Source organism: Staurois parvus, unplaced genomic scaffold (assembly GCF_062004578.1).
Source record: "Staurois parvus isolate SC_StPar_1 unplaced genomic scaffold, SC_StPar_1.0 ptg000720l, whole genome shotgun sequence".
Taxonomy (NCBI): Eukaryota; Metazoa; Chordata; class Amphibia; order Anura; family Ranidae; genus Staurois; species Staurois parvus.
In genome coordinates, this window is record NW_028318516.1 from 478,143 (window position 1) to 496,403 (window position 18,261).

Below are 18,261 nucleotides of genomic sequence, written 5' to 3' on the forward strand. Positions count from 1 at the left end.
CGGGAGATGAAACATTACTGAATAAAGGAAGAAGAAATAAATGTAACTCTTATGTAACCAACTGTTCAACAAACATCTCTTATTACATATAGAAAAGTCTTACAAACACAGAACACAAAATACAAATGTATAGCTAATGAGAGCGATCCCGCCAAACCTGATCCTTCTGGGGGGGACAATGCAAAAATATATATCAATCCACTCATAATGACATCATCTTCTGGGAGTGTCTGCACATCCATCCATTTCATACACATTTCACTGTCTCAGCAGATCTCCTGCAGCCTATTAGCTCCCATTTCCCTCTCTATGTCTCAGCAGATCTCCTGCAGCCTATTAGCTCCCATTTCCCTCTCTATGTCTCAGCAGATCACCTGCAGCCTATTAAAGCCCATTTCCCTCTCTATGTCTCGGCAGATCTCCTGCAGCCTATTAGCACCCATTTCCCTCTCTACGTCTCAGCGGATCTCCCACAGCCTATTAGCTCCCATTTCCCTCTCTATGTCTCAGCAGATCCCCTGCAGCCTATTAGCTCCCATTTCCCTTTCTATGTCTCAGCAGATCTCCCGCAGGCTTTTAGCACCCATTTCCCCTTCTATGTCTCAGCAGATCCCCTGCAGCCTATTAGCTCCCATTTCCCTCTCTATGTCTCAGCAGATCTCCTGCAGCCTATTAGCTCCCATTTCCCTCTCTATGTCTCAGCAGATCTCCTGCAGCCTATTAGCACCCATTTCTCTTTCTACGTTCCAGCAGATCTCCTGCAGCCTATTAGCACCCATTTCCCTCTCTATGTCTCAGCAGATCCCCTGCAGCCTATTAGCTCCCATTTCCCTTTCTACGTCTCAGCGGATCTCCTGCAGCCTATTAGCACCCATTTCCCTCTCTACGTCTCAGCGGATCTCCCGCAGCCTATTAGCACCCATTTCCCTCTCTATGTCTCAGCGGATCTCCTGCAGCCTATTAGCACCCATTTCCCTTTCTATGTCTCAGCGGATCTCCTGCAGCCTATTAGCACCCATTTCCCTCTCTATGTCTCAGCGGATCTCCCGCAGCCTATTAGCTCCCATTTCCCTCTCTATGTCTCAGCGGATCTCCCGCAGCCTATTAGCACCCATTTCCCTCTCTATGTCTCAGCAGATCTCCTGCAGCCTATTAGCACCCATTTCCCTCTCTATGTCTCAGCGGATCTCCCGCAGCCTATTAGCTCCCATTTCCCTCTCTATGTCTCAGCGGATCTCCCGCAGCCTATTAGCACCCATTTCCCTTTCTATGTCTCAGCGGATAAATGTGATTGCATTAGTCCCGTTGATTTTCGTATTTCCATGTAATAAAAGGTGTCACACGATGTCGGGTTCCCTTTTCTCTCCTCCCTGAGTGTGTATTTAGAGGCGGAGCTCCTGCTGGAACGGCGGTCGGAGGCGGAGTCTAGGAGGGAGACTGACAGAACCCGCAGCAGACTTGCAGGAGTGAGCGAGGAGGATCCGGTTCCTTTACCATCGGAGATGAGGAGAGTGTGAAGGATGTTTCTGACTCTGGGAGCTGAAAAGCTGGGAGTCCTATTGGTGTGGTGAGGAGGAAGCACTACTAGGGGGCGCCCTCACCATCCCGTGTACAAGAGGTGGAAGAAGGCGTGGCTACACTATAGCTGACACAGTTTGGAGGGCGGAGCACTTTCACACCTTATCAACTTTTCACTGATTGGTGGATTTTTGTAGTAAAATAAGTGGATTGAAGTAGATGCAAAGTGGAAGCGGTGGACTTGCAGAGAACACTATACTGAGCACACAATATTGTCTGTCTCCATGGATTTGCACAGGATTTGAGATGATTTCCTATAGCAGCAAATCTGATGAGATGAATGAAGTGGGTGTAAAGTGGAAGCAGTGGATGTGCATGGAGCAGCATCTTGAGCACAAAGCACTTTATGTTGTGGATGGATTTGCACACGGTTCAGTTTCCTTCATTTATTGATAAACCCCATAAGACCAATGAAGTGGGTGTAAAGTGGAAGCAGTGGATGTGCAGAGAATAGGATTTGGAGCCCCGAGCTCTTTATCTCTGAATGTCTCCACATATTTGTAGTGTATTTGTGATGATTTCTGTGCACACACAATAGGACAGCGCTGTGACACATAATGCTCTTCTAGATGACAGGGAATCCTTCCCTTTGTTACAGCAGCAGTCCGCTAGAAGGTTTTTGTAGGTTTGGAGTTGTTACACATAGCGCGGGTTTTATCCATTTATAGTGATGACATCATTGCCCAAATCTGGGGGTCACCAGCCATTTCCACCCTTTACTCCCAGCTGGGGGGCTTTGTATCCATATACCAGATGTCCTACAGGACTAAATCTGCAATCAATGTTACTGCAAAATCAAAGGGGCCAAAACCCCTCCCCCGAGGAGTCATATATTTCTGTCCCCCTTGGTGGGAGTGGAGGTGACCCCTCTATAAGGATCTACAGTCCATACACACCCAGCACAAGGCCGGGGTCACACTACCAGACGCTTCTCGGGCTGCAGTTCCTCTGAGCTCCACAAGGTGGGGATCTCACTTCTACCCAGACAGGAAGTCTCTATGGAAGACAGACAGGAAGTGATGTCAGGGACAGAGAGGAAGTGATGTCAGGTGCAGACAGGAAATGATGTCAGGTGCAGACAGGAAGTAGAGAGGAGACATTGGTGGAAGAAGCAGCAGAGGAGGTAATTATTATTATTATACAGTATTTATAAAGCGCCAATAGTTCGCTCAGCGCTGTACATTACAAAGGGGGACAGAACATGTGACAGAACAATACCAATACAATGCAACACATGAGGGGATCGAGGGCCCTGCTCTTTCGAGCTTACAATCTAGGAGGGAGGGGATGGTGGCACAGGAGGAGATAGCTGTGGGGGATTGAGTGGTAGGAAGAGTGGAGGAGGTCGGCAAGTTAGCAGGGGGTGGGGTAGGCTTCCCTGAAGTGGTGGGTTTTCAGGGTGCGCCTAAAAGAGAGGAGAGTAGGTGATAATCTGATGGGTTGGGGCAGGGAGTTCCAGAGGATGGGTGACACCCTGGAGAAGTCCTGGAGGCGGGCATGGGAGGAGGAGACCAGGGAACTAGAGAGAAGGAGGTCTTGTGAGGAGCGGAGTGTGCGTGTTGGGTGGTACTTGGATATTAGGTCAGTGATGTAGTTCGGGGCAGTATGGTGGACGGCTTTGTACGTCAGTGTTAGGATTTTGAATTTGATCCGTTGCGCAATCGGAAGCCAGTGGAGGGATTGGCAGAGGGGGGTGGAGGATACTGGAGGCCAGTGGAGGGATTGGCAGAGGGGGGTGGAGGATACTGGAGGCCAGTGGAGGGATTGGCAGAGGGGGGTGGCGGAAACGGAGCGGTTGGAAAGGTGAATGAGTCTGGCAGCCATATTCAGGATGGACTGAAGCGGGGATAGCCAGCGGCGAGGCAGGCCAGTGAGGAGGGAGTTGCAGTAGTCGAGTCGTGATATGATGAGGGAGTGGATGAGCTGTTTAGTGGTTTCTGGGGTTAGGAACGTGCGGATTTTGGCGATGTTGCAGAGGTGGAGTCTGCACGAGTCTGTTAAAGATTGGACTTGGGGCTGGAAGGATAGGTTGGAGTCCAGAATGACACCAAGTACTCTGGCCTGCGGGGTGGGTTTGATGGAGGCGTTGTTGGATGTGATGGAGAAGTCAATGGGGGGTGGGGTCCGGGCTGGGGGGAAGACAAGAAACTCGGTTTTGGAGAGGTTCAGTTTAAGGAAGTGGAGCGACATCCAGTCTGATATGTCGCTCAGTAGGTGTGTGATTCGGGCGGAGACCGAGGGGGTGAGGTGGGGGGTTGAGAGATAGATTTGTGTGTCGTCGGCGGTAGAGGTGGTAGTTGAAGCCGTGAGAGTGTATGAGTTGGCCAAGGGAGGAGGTGTAGATGGAGAAGAGAAGGGGCCCGAGGACAGAGCCTTGAGGGACCCCAACAGAGAGGGGGAGTGAGGGGGAGGTGGTAGCATTATAGGTAACGCTGAAGGAGCGTTGTGACAGGTAGGATGAGAGCCAGGAGAGAGCAGAATCTCTGAGGCCGAGGGAGTGGAGTTTTTTGAGGAGGAGGGGGTGGTCAACTGTGTCGAAGGCCGCAGAGAGGTGAAGGAGTAGGAGCACTGAATAGTGGCCATTAGCTTTGGCGGTTAGCAGGTCGTTAGAGAGTTTGAGTAGGGCAGTTTCGGTGGAGTGTAGGGCGGTTTCGGTGGAGTGTAGGGCAGTTTCGGTGGAGTGTAGGGCGGTTTCGGTGGAGTGTAGGGTGGTTTCGGTGGAGTGTAGGGAAGTTTCGGTGGAGTGTAGGGGATGGAAGCCGGACTGTAGGGGATCGAGGAGGTTGTTGTCGTTGAGGTGAGAGCTTAGGCGGGTGTAGACGAGGCGCTCGAGGAGTTTAGATGTGAATGGGAGCAGGGAGATGGGTCTGAGGTTGTTCGGGTCATTGGGGTCCAGGGAGGGCTTTTTAAGTATGGGGGTGATGTGTGCATGTTTCAGAGGGGAGGGGAAAGTGCCGGAGGAGAGGGAGAGATTGAAGATGTGGGTGAGGGAGCGTACGATGGAGGGGGAGAGAGGTTGTAGGAGTTGTGAGGGGATAGGGTCGAGGGGGCAGGTGGTGAGGCGGGCATCAGAGAAGATCTTGGAGACTTCCTCGATGGTAGTAAGGTCAAAGGTGTGGAGTGTTGGGGGAGCTTCAGTATGAGGAATGTAGGATGGGGTGGAAGAGGAGGTCAGAGCAGTGGTGGGGCCGTGGGAGAGGGGTGATGAGGGGGTAGCTGAGTGAGGGAGAACGGGGTTGGAGGGAGTTTGAGCAGCGACGAAGTCCCTGCGGATTATGTCGAGGGGGAGGGGGGATGAGGGGGTAGCTGTGTGAGGGGGACGGGTTGAGAGGGCGTGTGAGTTGCGGCAATGTCCTTGAGAATTGTGTCAATCTTGTTTTTGAAGTGATTGGCAATCTCAAGGGCAGTGAGTGAGGTGCTGGGTGGAGGTGGGGGTGGCGAGAGTAGAGAGTTGAAGGTGGAGAAGAGTCGGCGAGGATTGGAGGAGAGGGCCTTGATGAGGGTCAGGAAGTAGGCTTGTTTGGCTGCGTGGAGGGAGGAGGTGTAGGTGTGGAAGGCAGATTTGTAGTGGGTGAAGGCTTGTTGGGATTTGGTTTTGCGCCATAGTCACTCCAGGGCAGGACTGTGTCGTTTGAGGGTTTTGGTGTGATCAGTCTGGCAAGGCTGGAGCGGTCGAGGTCTGATGTTGCGTGTGGTTAAAGGCGCTAGTGAGTCAAGGGCTGTTGACAGCGCGTTGTTGTAGGCAGTCATAGCCAAGTCGGGACAGGACAGGGGGAGGATGCGGTCGTAGAGTTGATCAGCTGCAGAGTGGAGGGGGGCAGGGTTAAGGTTGCGGAGGTTTCGGCTGGTAGTAGTGTGACATTTGGAGGGGTAGGTGTTGGAGGACGAGGAGACAGAGAAGGTGATCAGGTTGTGGTCAGAGAGAGGGAAGGGGGAGTTAGTGAGGTTGTGGGGAGCGCAGCGGTTGGAGAAGACAAGGTCCAGGATACTTACATTGGAGTGGGTGGTGGATTGTATGCACTGTGCAAGTGCAAAGGAGGAGGTTAAGTGGAGGAGATGGGATGTGTCCGGGTTGTCAATGTTGACAGGGATGTTGAAATCTCCAAGGATGATAGTGGGTAGCTCAGAGGAGAAGGTAATAAAATGCTATTCTCTAATTACACCCAGTAACCCCCGTCATGTCCATCCTCTCCCTCCATAGTCACGTCCGTCCTCTCCCTCCATAGTCATGTCCGTCCTCTCCCTCCATAGTCACGTCCGTCCTCTCCCTCCATAGTCACGTCCGTCCTCTCCCTCCATAGTCACGTCCGTCCTCTCCCTCCATAGTCACGTCCGTCCTCTCCCTCCATAGTCACGTCCGTCCTCTCCCTCCATAGTCACGTCCGTCCTCTCCCTCCATAGTCACGTCCTTCCTCTCCCTCCATAGTCACGTCCGTCCTCTTCCTCCATAGTCACGTCCGTCCTCTTCCTCCATAGTCACGTCCGTCCTCTTCCTCCATAGTCACGTCCGTCCTCTTCCTCCATAGTCACGTCCGTCCTCTTCCTCCATAGTCACGTCCGTCCTCTTCCTCCATAGTCACGTCCGTCCTCTTCCTCCATAGTCACGTCCGTCCTCTTCCTCCATAGTCACGTCCGTCCTCTTCCTCCATAGTCACGTCCGTCCTCTTCCTCCATAGTCACGTTCGCCCTCTTCCTCCATAGTCACGTCCGTCCTCTTCCTCCATAGTCACGTCTGTCCTCTTCCTCCATAGTCACGTCCGTCCTCTTCCTCCATAGTCACGTCCGTCCTCTTCCTCCATAGTCACGTTCGCCCTCTTCCTCCATAGTCACGTTCGCCCTCTTCCTCCATAGTCACGTCCGTCCTCTTCCTCCATAGTCACGTCCGTCCTCTTCCTCCATAGTCACGTCCGTCCTCTTCCTCCATAGTCACGTCCGTCCTCTTCCTCCATAGTCACGTCTGTCCTCTTCCTCCATAGTCATGTCTGTCTTCTTCCTCCACGGTCACGTCCGCCCTCTTCCTCCATAGTCACGTCCGCCCTCTTCCTCCATAGTCACGTCCGTCCTCTTCCTCCATAGTCACGTCCGTCCTCTTCCTCCATGGTCACGTCCGTCCTCTTCCTCCATGGTCACGTCCGTCCTCTTCCTCCATGGTCACGTCCGTCCTCTTCCTCCATGGTCACGTCCGTCCTCTTCCTCCATAGTCATGTCTGTCCTCTTCCTCCATAGTCACTGTGACGTCTTTTATCTCCAGCAGATGATGATACACACATATATAGTGTGGGAACCCAGATGAACCCCTTCAGGGGCAGAACATTCCCCCACTTCCGGGGCCGGAACATTCTCCTCATTGTGGAGATAAATTCTAGTAATATGGTCCTCTAAACAAACAGCACTGACAATAAATAGACAAGACAAGGACCATCCTGACCATACATGGCCTACAAAGGGCAATGATGACACTACACAGGCAGCCAATGGGCAATCATTACACTATGCAGCCAACACAATGATGGAGTGCCGGGGTCAGGAGTATGGAGCATAGAGACCCTTACATTGCTGGTGAGGAGGAAGAAAACATTCCCCAGCCGGCCATGAAGAATATGTTCCATCATTGGTGTCAGAGGGAGGAAAATACTGAGGAGTCTGAGGGAAGTAGAGGAGCTGAGGGGTCTCTCAGGGGGTACTACAGATAAGGAACTTTGGGGCCCCGGAAGGGTAGTGGAGCTTGGGGCCTTAAGGATGAAGAGTAGTTGAAGGACTCTGGGCCCTTGGTGGGCACTTTTCTTAGAGGATGTCTGTTTCTGCAGCATTGCCTAAAAGGTAGTCAGGGGTCAGTGCTGAACATCGTTCAGAGACACTCCAATACCTCCCATAACGCAGGCTCTGGCAGTGCCCGGTGCTGGAATTCAGAGCCCCAGGAACCCACCGCCACCCTGTACAATGTCCTAGATTCCAGACAATACTTGGCAACCAAGAGAAACCCCCTACTGTCCTCCTACGCACACTGGGCTGTCATTGGAGGGAAGAGAACAGACTCCTCCCCCACAGCTCTCTACCCCACCAGCACCATCCTCCTGCTATCCCATCCAATCCCTTCTCTTACTGCAGAGAGTGACAGTGACATCACTCCTGTCAGTCAACAGGCTGCTGGAGATTGGAGCCTTGCAGCCGGAGTTCTGCCAATTATCCTGATTATCAGGCAACTCTAGTCAATAGTTATCAAGTTCCCCTTCCTGGACCTCATGATGAGCCGACATTGACCTCACAGCACTGCCTCAGAGCAAACAAGTCATAGGAAGGATCAGATTTATCATTCCTTGTCTGCAGATCTAAAACTCATCAAAACCAGTTCAGAGACCAAACAAACCCAACAGAGAAAAGGGGATTTCTGATCTGGATGGACAAGAGGGTCCCGGGACCTCAAATATGCATCAAACACTAAACACTCCAAACTAAATGTGTTTCCAGGAGGACAGAAGTCCTGAACTGGTTCCCACCCGGCCTATTGTACAATGACGGCGGACAGGACCTCTCTCCTTCTGGAAGGACGTTGTATGATGTCCTCCCACTCTTGCTGTGCAGGTGGAGGGGGACGCAGCATGGTGATTGGTGGGGAGCTCAACACATCCCTGATCAGGGAAAAGATCCAATGATGTTGTCTCTTTACCATGTGATCAGCTGTATCCAATCACAGCTGATCACATGTTAACCAAAGCCGGTTATTGGGATTTCCTGTCTTCAGCGCTGTCACTGTCTGAGGAAAGGAAAGGAAAAACAATTCCCAGCTTTCCTGTGACAGGGGACATTTACTGATTATTAGTGCCCACCAGTGCAGCCCCATCAGTGTAGCATATCAGTGCCCATTAGTGCAGCATATCAGTGCCCATCAGTGCCTGTTCATCATTGCAGCTTTTTCAGTGCCCATCAGTGAAGGAGAAAAATAGCTTTTTTGCTAAATTTTATAACAAACAAAGAAAAAATTTTTTTTCTTCAAAATTTTTAGTCTTTTTTCATTTGTTTAGCAATAAATGACCCCCCCCCCCAGTGGTGAATTAATGCTGTACCACCAAAAGAAAGCTCTATCTGTCTAAAAAATGATACAAATGTCATTTGGGTTCAGTGTTGCATGACCACGCAAGGCCACGGGAGGACACGGAGGTGACACCGGGTTAGGACAGGAAGGGGAAGTGGTCTCGGAGATATGGAGACACACAGTATAAATAGGACCATCTACCACCAGTAGCCAATCCTCTTACAGCCCCCTAGAGGAGGGGAAATGCGTCAGTGACAGCTGCGGTGATGTAATTCCCGAATGGTGAGACTCATGTGGATGGGACACTTTCGGTCGGACATTTTGCTTGTATATTATATACAAATGTGAGGTATATGGTTTGCTGTAAAGGAAGTTTGTAATAAATGGAATGACACCATGTGGGTGATTGTTGTTATCTCCTCCCTGCATACATCATGAGATAAACCATCAGTTGTATGATATATTGGGGGGGGGGAATTGTACACAATCATCCAGGAGGACTACAAGCTCCAGACTAACCAGGACCATGACACAGCACATAGGACTCTTATTCCAGTGCAAGAGTCCACATCCTGTGGTGGAGGAAGGGAGCACTGAAGGGTGAGCACTGGAGGGTGAGCACTGGAGGGGGAGCACTGAGGGGGAGCACTGGAGGGGGGCACTGAAAGGGGAGCACTGGAGGGGGAGCACTGGAGGGGTAGTACTGGAGGGGGAGCACTGGAGGGGTAGCACTGAGGGGGAGTACCGGAGGGGTTACACTGGAGGGGGGGCACTGGAGGGGTAGCACTGAGGGGGAGTACCGGAGGGGTTACACTGGAGGGGGGGCACTGGAGGGAAGCACAAGATCTGCACTTTGATGAAAGGAGAAGCACAAGGCACTTTATTCCGCACGGTTGGTTGGCGCAGTGTGATTGGAGGAGCACAAGGCACTTTATTCCGCACGGTCGGTTGGCGCAGTGTGATTGGAGAGGCACAAGGCACATTATTCCGCACGGTCGGTTGGCGCAGTGTGATTGGAGAGGCACAAGGCACTTTATTCCGCACGGTTGGTTGGCGCAGTGTGATTGGAGAGGCACAAGCACATCAACTGATATAAAAGAACTATTAATATTGATGATTTTATTTTTCTATTCAGTATTTATGAGGGATTTATATTGAATTTGGATGGATTTTCTTGCAGTTGGACACGTTGGGATGGGACACAATTTTTGCACAGACTAGGCAGAGCCTAGAATAGTACTGTATATGACCGCACAATTGTCATCCAAACTGCGACAGCACTGACATCTGAAAAGTGTTCTGGTCAGGAAGGGGGTGGAAGTGTCCGGTATTGAGGTGGTTAGATGTCCAGCAACCCTCCTATTCCCCCCTCACATCCACATCCTATTATTGTGTGACCAATACCATCCAAATACACTCACTGGCCACCCTATTCAATCCACCTGTTCAATTGCTGGGTAATACAAATTGCTAATCAGCCAATCACATGGCAGCTACTCAATGCATTTAGGCATCTAGACGTGGTGAAGACAACTTGCTGAAGTTCAACCTGAGTATCAGAATGGGGAAGAAAGGGGACTTAAGTGACTTTGAATGTGGTGTGGTTGTTGGTGCCAGGCAGGCTGGTCTGCGTATTTCAAAAACTGCTGATCTACTGGCATTTTCACCCACAATCATCTCTAGGGTTTCCAGTGAATGGTCCGAAAAAAGGGATAATATCCCAGTGAGCGGCTGTTGTGTGGAGGAAAATGCCTTGCTGATGTCAGAGGAGAATGGGCAGACTGGTTGCTGTGACATTCAGATGGTAAGGTCAGGATTTGGCATAGACAACATGAAAGCATGGATCCATCCTGCCTTGTATCAATGGTTCAGGCTGGTGGTGTCATGGTGTGGGGGAGATTTTCTGGGCACTAGCAAGGTGGACCTAATAAAGTGGCCGGTGAGTGTAATTCTTACTTTCATTTCCCAAAGTTATCCGTCTACAAGGAGACCTGTATAGATCACATGATGGCACCAATGAGGATGGAGGAGGACCAGAGTCACATGACTGAGAAGATACTAAACCTCACCCTGGAGATCATCTACCTGCTGACCGGAGAGGTGAGGAGGATTCTGGGAGGTCACATGACATCACTCCCATCTCTATTAATAAAACACAGACTGACCGGAGGGGTGAGGAGGATTCTGGGAGGTCACATGACATCACTCCCATCTCTATTAATAAAACACAGACTGACCGGAGAGGTGAGGAGGATTCTGGGAGGTCACATGACATCACTCTGATCTCTATTAATAAAACACAGACCTGACCGGAGAGGTGAGGAGGATTCTGGGAGGTCACATGACATCACTCTCATGTCTATTAATAAAAGACAGACCTGACCGGAGAGGTGAGGAGGATTCTGGGAGTCTAACATGATATTCCTATTGGTTCCCCAATACAGAGATTTCCTCCTCTGAAGTCAGGTGATCATATGACCATCACAGTGCCTCCATGTGACTCCCTAAACCCTGGGAGACACAACATGCAGAAGATTCTAGAAGTCACCAGAGAGATCACTGAGCTGCTGACAGGAGAGGTGAGCGGTGCCGGGAATTCTGGGACATTATCCAGTAACAGACAAGGGATGTGTCTGGATGGTGACTGTATCATTGTGTGTGTCAGGTTCCTATAAGGTGTCAGGGTGTCACTGTCTATTTCTCCATGGAGGAGTGGGAGTATTTAGAAGGACACAAGGATCTCTACAAGGACGTCATGATGGACAATCAGCCGCCCCTCACATCACCGGGTAAGAGGAGACTTTATTGTAAAGGAGAGAGCAGTACGGAGGATCCACCTAGATCCCCCATCATCTGATAAACACATAGAAACAATGGATTCAGTCAGTGTGTGTGTTTCCTACAGATGGATCCAGTCATGGGAACCCACCAGAGAGATGTCCCCGTCCTCTGTATTCCCGGGATTCCACACAGGAAGGTCACACCATCCCTCACCATCATCAGGTAGATGATGACAATTATTGGTAGGTGTGATTTATACACAGCATGTTTGTTACAATGAATGTTTTATTATATCTTTCAGAGTGGAATCCTCGGGGATGATAATATTGATGTTAAAGAAGAGTATAAAGAGGAGGATGAGGAGTATGGAGTGATGGAGGAGTTTTCAGAAGGACACAAAGATATGATGGAGCCACCTAATACCAGGAACCCACCAGAGAGATGTCCCCGTCCTCTGTATTCCCGGGATTCCACACAGGAAGGTCACACCATCCCTCACTATTACAAGGTTGGTGGGATGGAGCATCTAGAACACGGACTTGTAGGGGGGATGTGTGAATTTTTTAATGTGATATTTTCTCTCATTTCCTTGACTTAGAGTGGAGATCCAATCGATATAGAATTTGAGGTGAAAGCAGAAGAAGAAGAGGCGTATGTGAGGGATGATCAGCAGTCTATGGAGGAGGATGGAATAACGGGGACATTTATAGAGGAGGACACTCCTACAGAGATCAGCACAGGTGGGTCATGAACACTAAATCCATTCCTCCACCCATACTGCTCACTGATTGGTCCAGAGTAGGGCGGGAACTGGGTGATATCAGCCTGTAATCCCCTGGTCACTTTCCTGAGCTGTGTTCCCCGTCCTGTATTCCTGGATTTCTCTCGGATAATCTTCCTTCTCTGTGCTGCAGACACAATTTATGTATCTAGACTGGATTTATGGAGGTTCTGGGGTTCAGCTGGCAGCAAAATGTTCATTTTTACTCTAAGCATTGCATAATGTAGGCACCCAGGACATGTGACTGGGGTCTCCTGCCTTGTGCCTGACTCTTCCAGGGGACCTTCTCTGTTATCTGCTGGCTGTGCCGGGTGGAGGGATATGTCTGTAGTGTCTCAGACCCAAGTCACTGAGTGCAGTCTCAGGAGATGGGAGGCAGCGGTGTGGGATCTCTGCAACTTGTCTACAGTAAACATTTAAGCTTCTACTGATTGATGAATAATAATATTATGAGTCCTGACCCCTGCACTATATACTCTATGTTGTACATTACATACTCCTGACCCCTGCACTATATACTCTATGTTGTACATTACATACTCCTGACCCCTGCACTATATACTGTATGTTGTACATTACATACTCCTGACCCCTGCACTATATACTCTATGTTGTACATTACATACTCCTGACCCCTGCACTATATACTCTATGTTGTACATTACATACTCCTGACCCCTGCACTATATACTATGTTGTACATTCCATACTCCTGACCCCTGCACTATATACTCTATGTTGTACATTACATACTCCTGACCCCTGCACTATATACTCTATGTTGTACATTACATACTCCTGACCCCTGCACTATATACTATGTTGTACATTCCATACTCCTGACCCCTGCACTATATACTCTATGTTGTACATTACATCCTCCTGACCCCTGCACTATATACTCTATGCTGTACATTACATACTCCTGACCCCTGCACTATATACTTTATGTTGTACATTACATACTGCTGACCCCTGCAATATATACTCTCTGTTGTACATTCCATACTCCTGACCCCTGCACTATATACTCTGTTGTACATTACATGCTCCTGACCCCTGTACTATATACTCTATGTTGTACATTACATCCTCCTGACCCCTTCACTATATACTCTATGTTGTACATTACATCCTCCTGACCCCTTCACTATATACTCTATGTTGTACATTACATGCTCCTGACCCCTGTACTATATACTCTATGTTGTACATTACATACTCCTGACCCCTGCACTATATACTCTATGTTGTACATTACATCCTCCTGACCCCTGTACTATATACTCTATGTTGTACATTACATACTCCTGACCCCTGTACTATATACTCTATGTTGTACATTCCACAGTCCTGACCCCTGTACTATATACTCTATGTTGTACATTCCACAGTCCTGACCCCTGCACTATATACTCTATGTTGTACATTACATCCTCCTGACCCCTGCACTATATACTCCATGTTGTACATTCCATACTGCTGACTTCTGCTCTCCCCCCACTGCTATATATACACATAATATGGATTCTCTTTTGTTTCACCCATTTCCTCCCAGCTGGACATTTTATATCGGATGATGTGATTGGAGCACAGACTTTTACATGGTGATAATAATGTGATAACATCCTCCAACTTTGGACCCTTAAACAGAAAGTGATAATGAGGGAGGAGTCAATACCCCAATGATGGTGGTCTTCAGGATCAGTCCAGTCTTCATCTTGGTTGTTCTCCCCCCATCCTCACTCTCTGACCTCTGGTGGGGCTCAGCCCCGCTGTTCTTCATGACTAAATCATGGACTAAATAAGGAAGTGCAGTACTTCTTGTGTTGGGAAGATGGCGATGAGTGATAGAGGGGGTGGGGACCCTCGTCCTATAATCCCCTCATCACTGTCCCTCCTATACAGTTCTGGTTGTTTCCTCACTCTCTGACTAAGGTCCATGAATAAAGAAATGACCTGGTAGGAGATCAGACGAGCCATTTCCTAGTTCCCTTGAGGGTGGAATTCTAAGCTCCTCAGAGACCAAGCTGCCTGATGTGGGCGGAGTCCTGGTTTGGGGGAACCAATCAGCTCCTGTCTAGTAATCCTCTTTGTCTTTGTATTTTAGTCCATGGCCGGGAGATGAGGAAAACCTCCGAGGATTGTCTCACTTTGTCTCCAGACTGGAAAGTAGAAGATGAGGACATCACACAGTATAGTCCAGGAGAAAACCCGGCTCCCTCCAATGTCCATCCGGCACCACCCAGTGTAGATGGACCATCGGATTCCTCGTATCCTGAGGAACCTCAGACTGTGCGGGACCGGGCCGGCCTTCCAACAGGGAAGAACTTCTCCTGTACTGAGTGTGGGAAGGGTTTCCAATCTAAATCCAATTTTAAGGTTCATAAAAGATCTCACACGGGACAGAAGCCGTATTCCTGTTCTGAGTGCGGGAAATGTTTTTCACGAAAGTCCAATCTTCAAATACATCAGAGGCTCCACACAGGTGAGAAACCATATTCCTGTCCTGAGTGCGGGAAATGTTTTTCACAGAAGACCAATCTTTACACACATCAGAGATCTCACACAGGGGAAAAGCCATATTCCTGTCCTGAGTGTGGAAAATGTTTTTCAGACAAATCCAGTCTTTACGCACATCAGAGATCTCACACTGGGGAGAAGCCATATTCCTGTCCTGAGTGTGGGAAATGTTTCTCACTGAAGTCCAATCTTTACAGGCATCAGAGATCTCACATGGAGGAGAAGACATATTCCTGTCCTGAGTGTGGGAAATGTTTTTCAGAGATGTTCAGTCTTTACAAACATCAGGAGTCTCACATGGGGGAGAAAAAGTATTCCTGTCCTGAGTGTGGTAAATGTTTTTCCAAGACATCCAATCTTTACACACATCAGAGATCTCACACTGGGGAGAAGCCATTTTCATGTCCTGAGTGTGGGAAATGTTTTTCAAGGAAGTCTATTCTTTACATCCATCAGAGATCTCACACGGGGGAGAAGCCGTATTCCTGTTCTGAGTGCGGGAAATGTTTTTCACAGAAGTCCAATCTTTATGCACATCAGCGATTTCATACAGGTGAGAAGCCTTATTCTTGTCCTGAGTGCGGGAAATGTTTTTCAGACAAGTCTGGTCTTTACAAACATCAGAGATGCCACACAGCGAAGAAGCCGTATTCCTGTCCTATGTGTGGGAAATGTTTTTCACAGGAGTCTGATCTTTCCAGGCATCAGAGATTGCACACGGGGGAGAAGCCATATTCCTGTCCTGAGTGAGGGAAATGTTCCTCACTGAAGTCCTATCTTCCTGTACATCAGGGGTCCCACATAACCCTCAAGGTGTATCAGTGTCTTAAGTGCGGGAAATGTCCGTCTTTGAAAGTCCATCCAGGGAGGACAAGCTTGTCTTTGGAGCAGACACTAGCTGTCATGTAAAGAAGACAAGCGGGGCAGGAAAAAGCCCCTCTAAGTGTAGCCCCCCTAATACATTTCTTGGTATACAAGGCAGGCCCCTCCCATAAAGTCAGAGTAAGCATGCTCATCAGTAACACATCACCGGGAAGAAGGACTCCAGCGTGATCGGTGTGTGCCGCTGTCTATGGGGGAGGAAGCTGGCCAGCAGACATCCCACAGCTGGAAATCAGGGCTGGAACGCAGTGTGGACCGCAGTGCTGGCGTGATGATGTTGCCTGGGAAGAACGCAACATGTTTCTGAGCATGTGCAATGTCTGTAACAGTCATGTGTGCTCAAGGAGCTTGGACCTCTTCCCGGGGATGTTTTACTGATGAGCCTGTTTACTGTTTGTTGCTGACCTTGTATACCAATATATTTATTAGTGAGTCTACACTTAGAGGGGCTCCTTCCTGTCCCCTTCTGACACCCTGATATACACCTCAGATATACTCCATGGCTGATCTTCATCATGGAAGAAACAGTTGATAAGGAGATGAGAGGCCCCCAAAGACATGGATGAAGTGCAGTAAATGTCGGGGTGCAGAGTGGTCAGTAGATCCTGGAAATGAAGGACACAACTTCAGCCCTTCTTGGGTGTCGGAGTTGCGTTTCCTGATATTGATATAGCGGGTTACAGAGCTAGAAGCCGGGAGAGCCCAGATCTCGTTATCGGGGAACTTTACACAGACAACAAGAACTTCTGAAGTTGATGTCCTTCATTTCAAGGCTCTACAGAACAGTGGTGACCCCGAAGCGTCTCTCTGTCTTCAGTCCATCCTTCTCCCATCCCCCAACAGGAGGGAAGGAGAACTCCGCCCCAAACTAGGGGGGAACTTTCCTCTCATTATTTCCCTTGGCTTCTGTGTGGGTTTGGGTGGTTGGAGGAGTGCGGCACGAGAGAGAACACAGCTTGTTGCTCTATGTCTACATATGGGGTCTGGGTAGAGGGGATCCACCGGAAAATATTTCTACTCTTTGATTTTGTGCAAATCGTTTCTGTTTTCACTTTGAAGGGCGATATTATGTGTGGTTTGTAAAAGGGATTGGCCCAATAGATACCGCCCCACTTAGAGAATAGATGAACTAATATGACCAGCATTCATTCAGCCATGTCACATGTTGATCTTCTCATACAAATACCGGAGATCACCCCCCCCCAACATATTATTAGTGTGCTATGTGAGGGGCGGTGTCATACAAATACCGGAGATCACACCTCCAACATATTATTAGTGTGCTATGTGAGGGGCGGTGTCATACAAATACCGGAGATCACACCCCCCAACATATTATTAGTGTACTATGTGGGGGGCGGTGTCATACAAATACCGGAGATCACACCCCCAACATATTATTAGTGTACTATGTGAGGGGCGGTGTCATACAAATACCGGAGATCACACCCCCAACATATTATTAGTGTGCTATGTGAGGGGCGGTGTCATACAAATACCGGAGATCACACCTCCCAACATATTATTAGTGTGCTATGTGAGGGGCGGTGTCATACAAATACCGGAGATCACACCCCCCAACATATTATTAGCGTGCTATGTGAGGGGCGGTGTCATACAAATACCGGAGATCACACCCCCCAACATATTATTAGTGTGCTATGTGAGGGGGGGTGTCATACAAATACCGGAGATCACACCCCCCCAACATATTATTAGTGTACTATGTGAGGGGGGGTGTCATACAAATACCGGAGATCACACCCCCCTAACATATTATTAGTGTGCTATGTGAGGGGCGGTGTCATACAAATACCAGAGATCACACCCCCCAACATATTATTAGTGTGCTATGTGAGGGGGGGTGTCATACAAATACCGGAGATCACCCCCCAACATATTATTAGTGTGCTATGTGAGGGGCGGTGTCATACAAATACCGGAGATCACGCCCCCCAACATATTATTAGTGTACTATGTGAGGGGCGGTGTCATACAAATACCGGAGATCACCCCCCAACATATTATTAGTGTGCTATGTGAGGGGGGGTGTCATACAAATACCGGAGATCACCCCCCAACATATTATTAGTGTGCTATGTGAGGGGCGGTGTCATACAAATACCGGAGATCACGCCCCCCAACATATTATTAGTGTACTATGTGAGGGGCGGTGTCATACAAATACCGGAGATCACACCCCCCCCAACATATTATTAGTGTGCTATGTGAGGGGCGGTGTCATACAAATACCGGAGATCACACCCCCCCAACATATTATTAGTGTACTATGTGAGGGGCGGTGTCATACAAATACCGGAGATCACCCCCCAACATATTATTAGTGTGCTATGTGAGGGGCGGTGTCATACAAATACCGGAGATCACACCCCCCAACATATTATTAGTGTGCTATGTGAGGGGCGGTGTCATACAAATACCGGAGATCACACCCCCCCAACATATTATTAGTGTGCTATGTGAGGGGCGGTGTCATACAAATACCGGAGATCACACCCCCAACATATTATTAGTGTACTATGTGAGGGGCGGTGTCATACAAATACCGGAGATCACACCCCCCAACATATTATTAGTGTGCTATGTGAGGGGCGGTGTCATACAAATACCGGAGATCACACCCCCCAACATATTATTAGTGTACTATGTGAGGGGGGGTGTC

At 49.1% G+C, this 18,261-nt stretch overlaps 1 pseudogene; it reads left to right on the forward strand.

Moving 5' to 3' along the window:
* LOC149445460 (uncharacterized) overlaps nt 1-15,464 on the forward strand; it is a 77,439-nt pseudogene extending 61,975 nt beyond the window's left edge.
* Nucleotides 15,465-18,261: the final 2,797 nt, after the last annotated feature.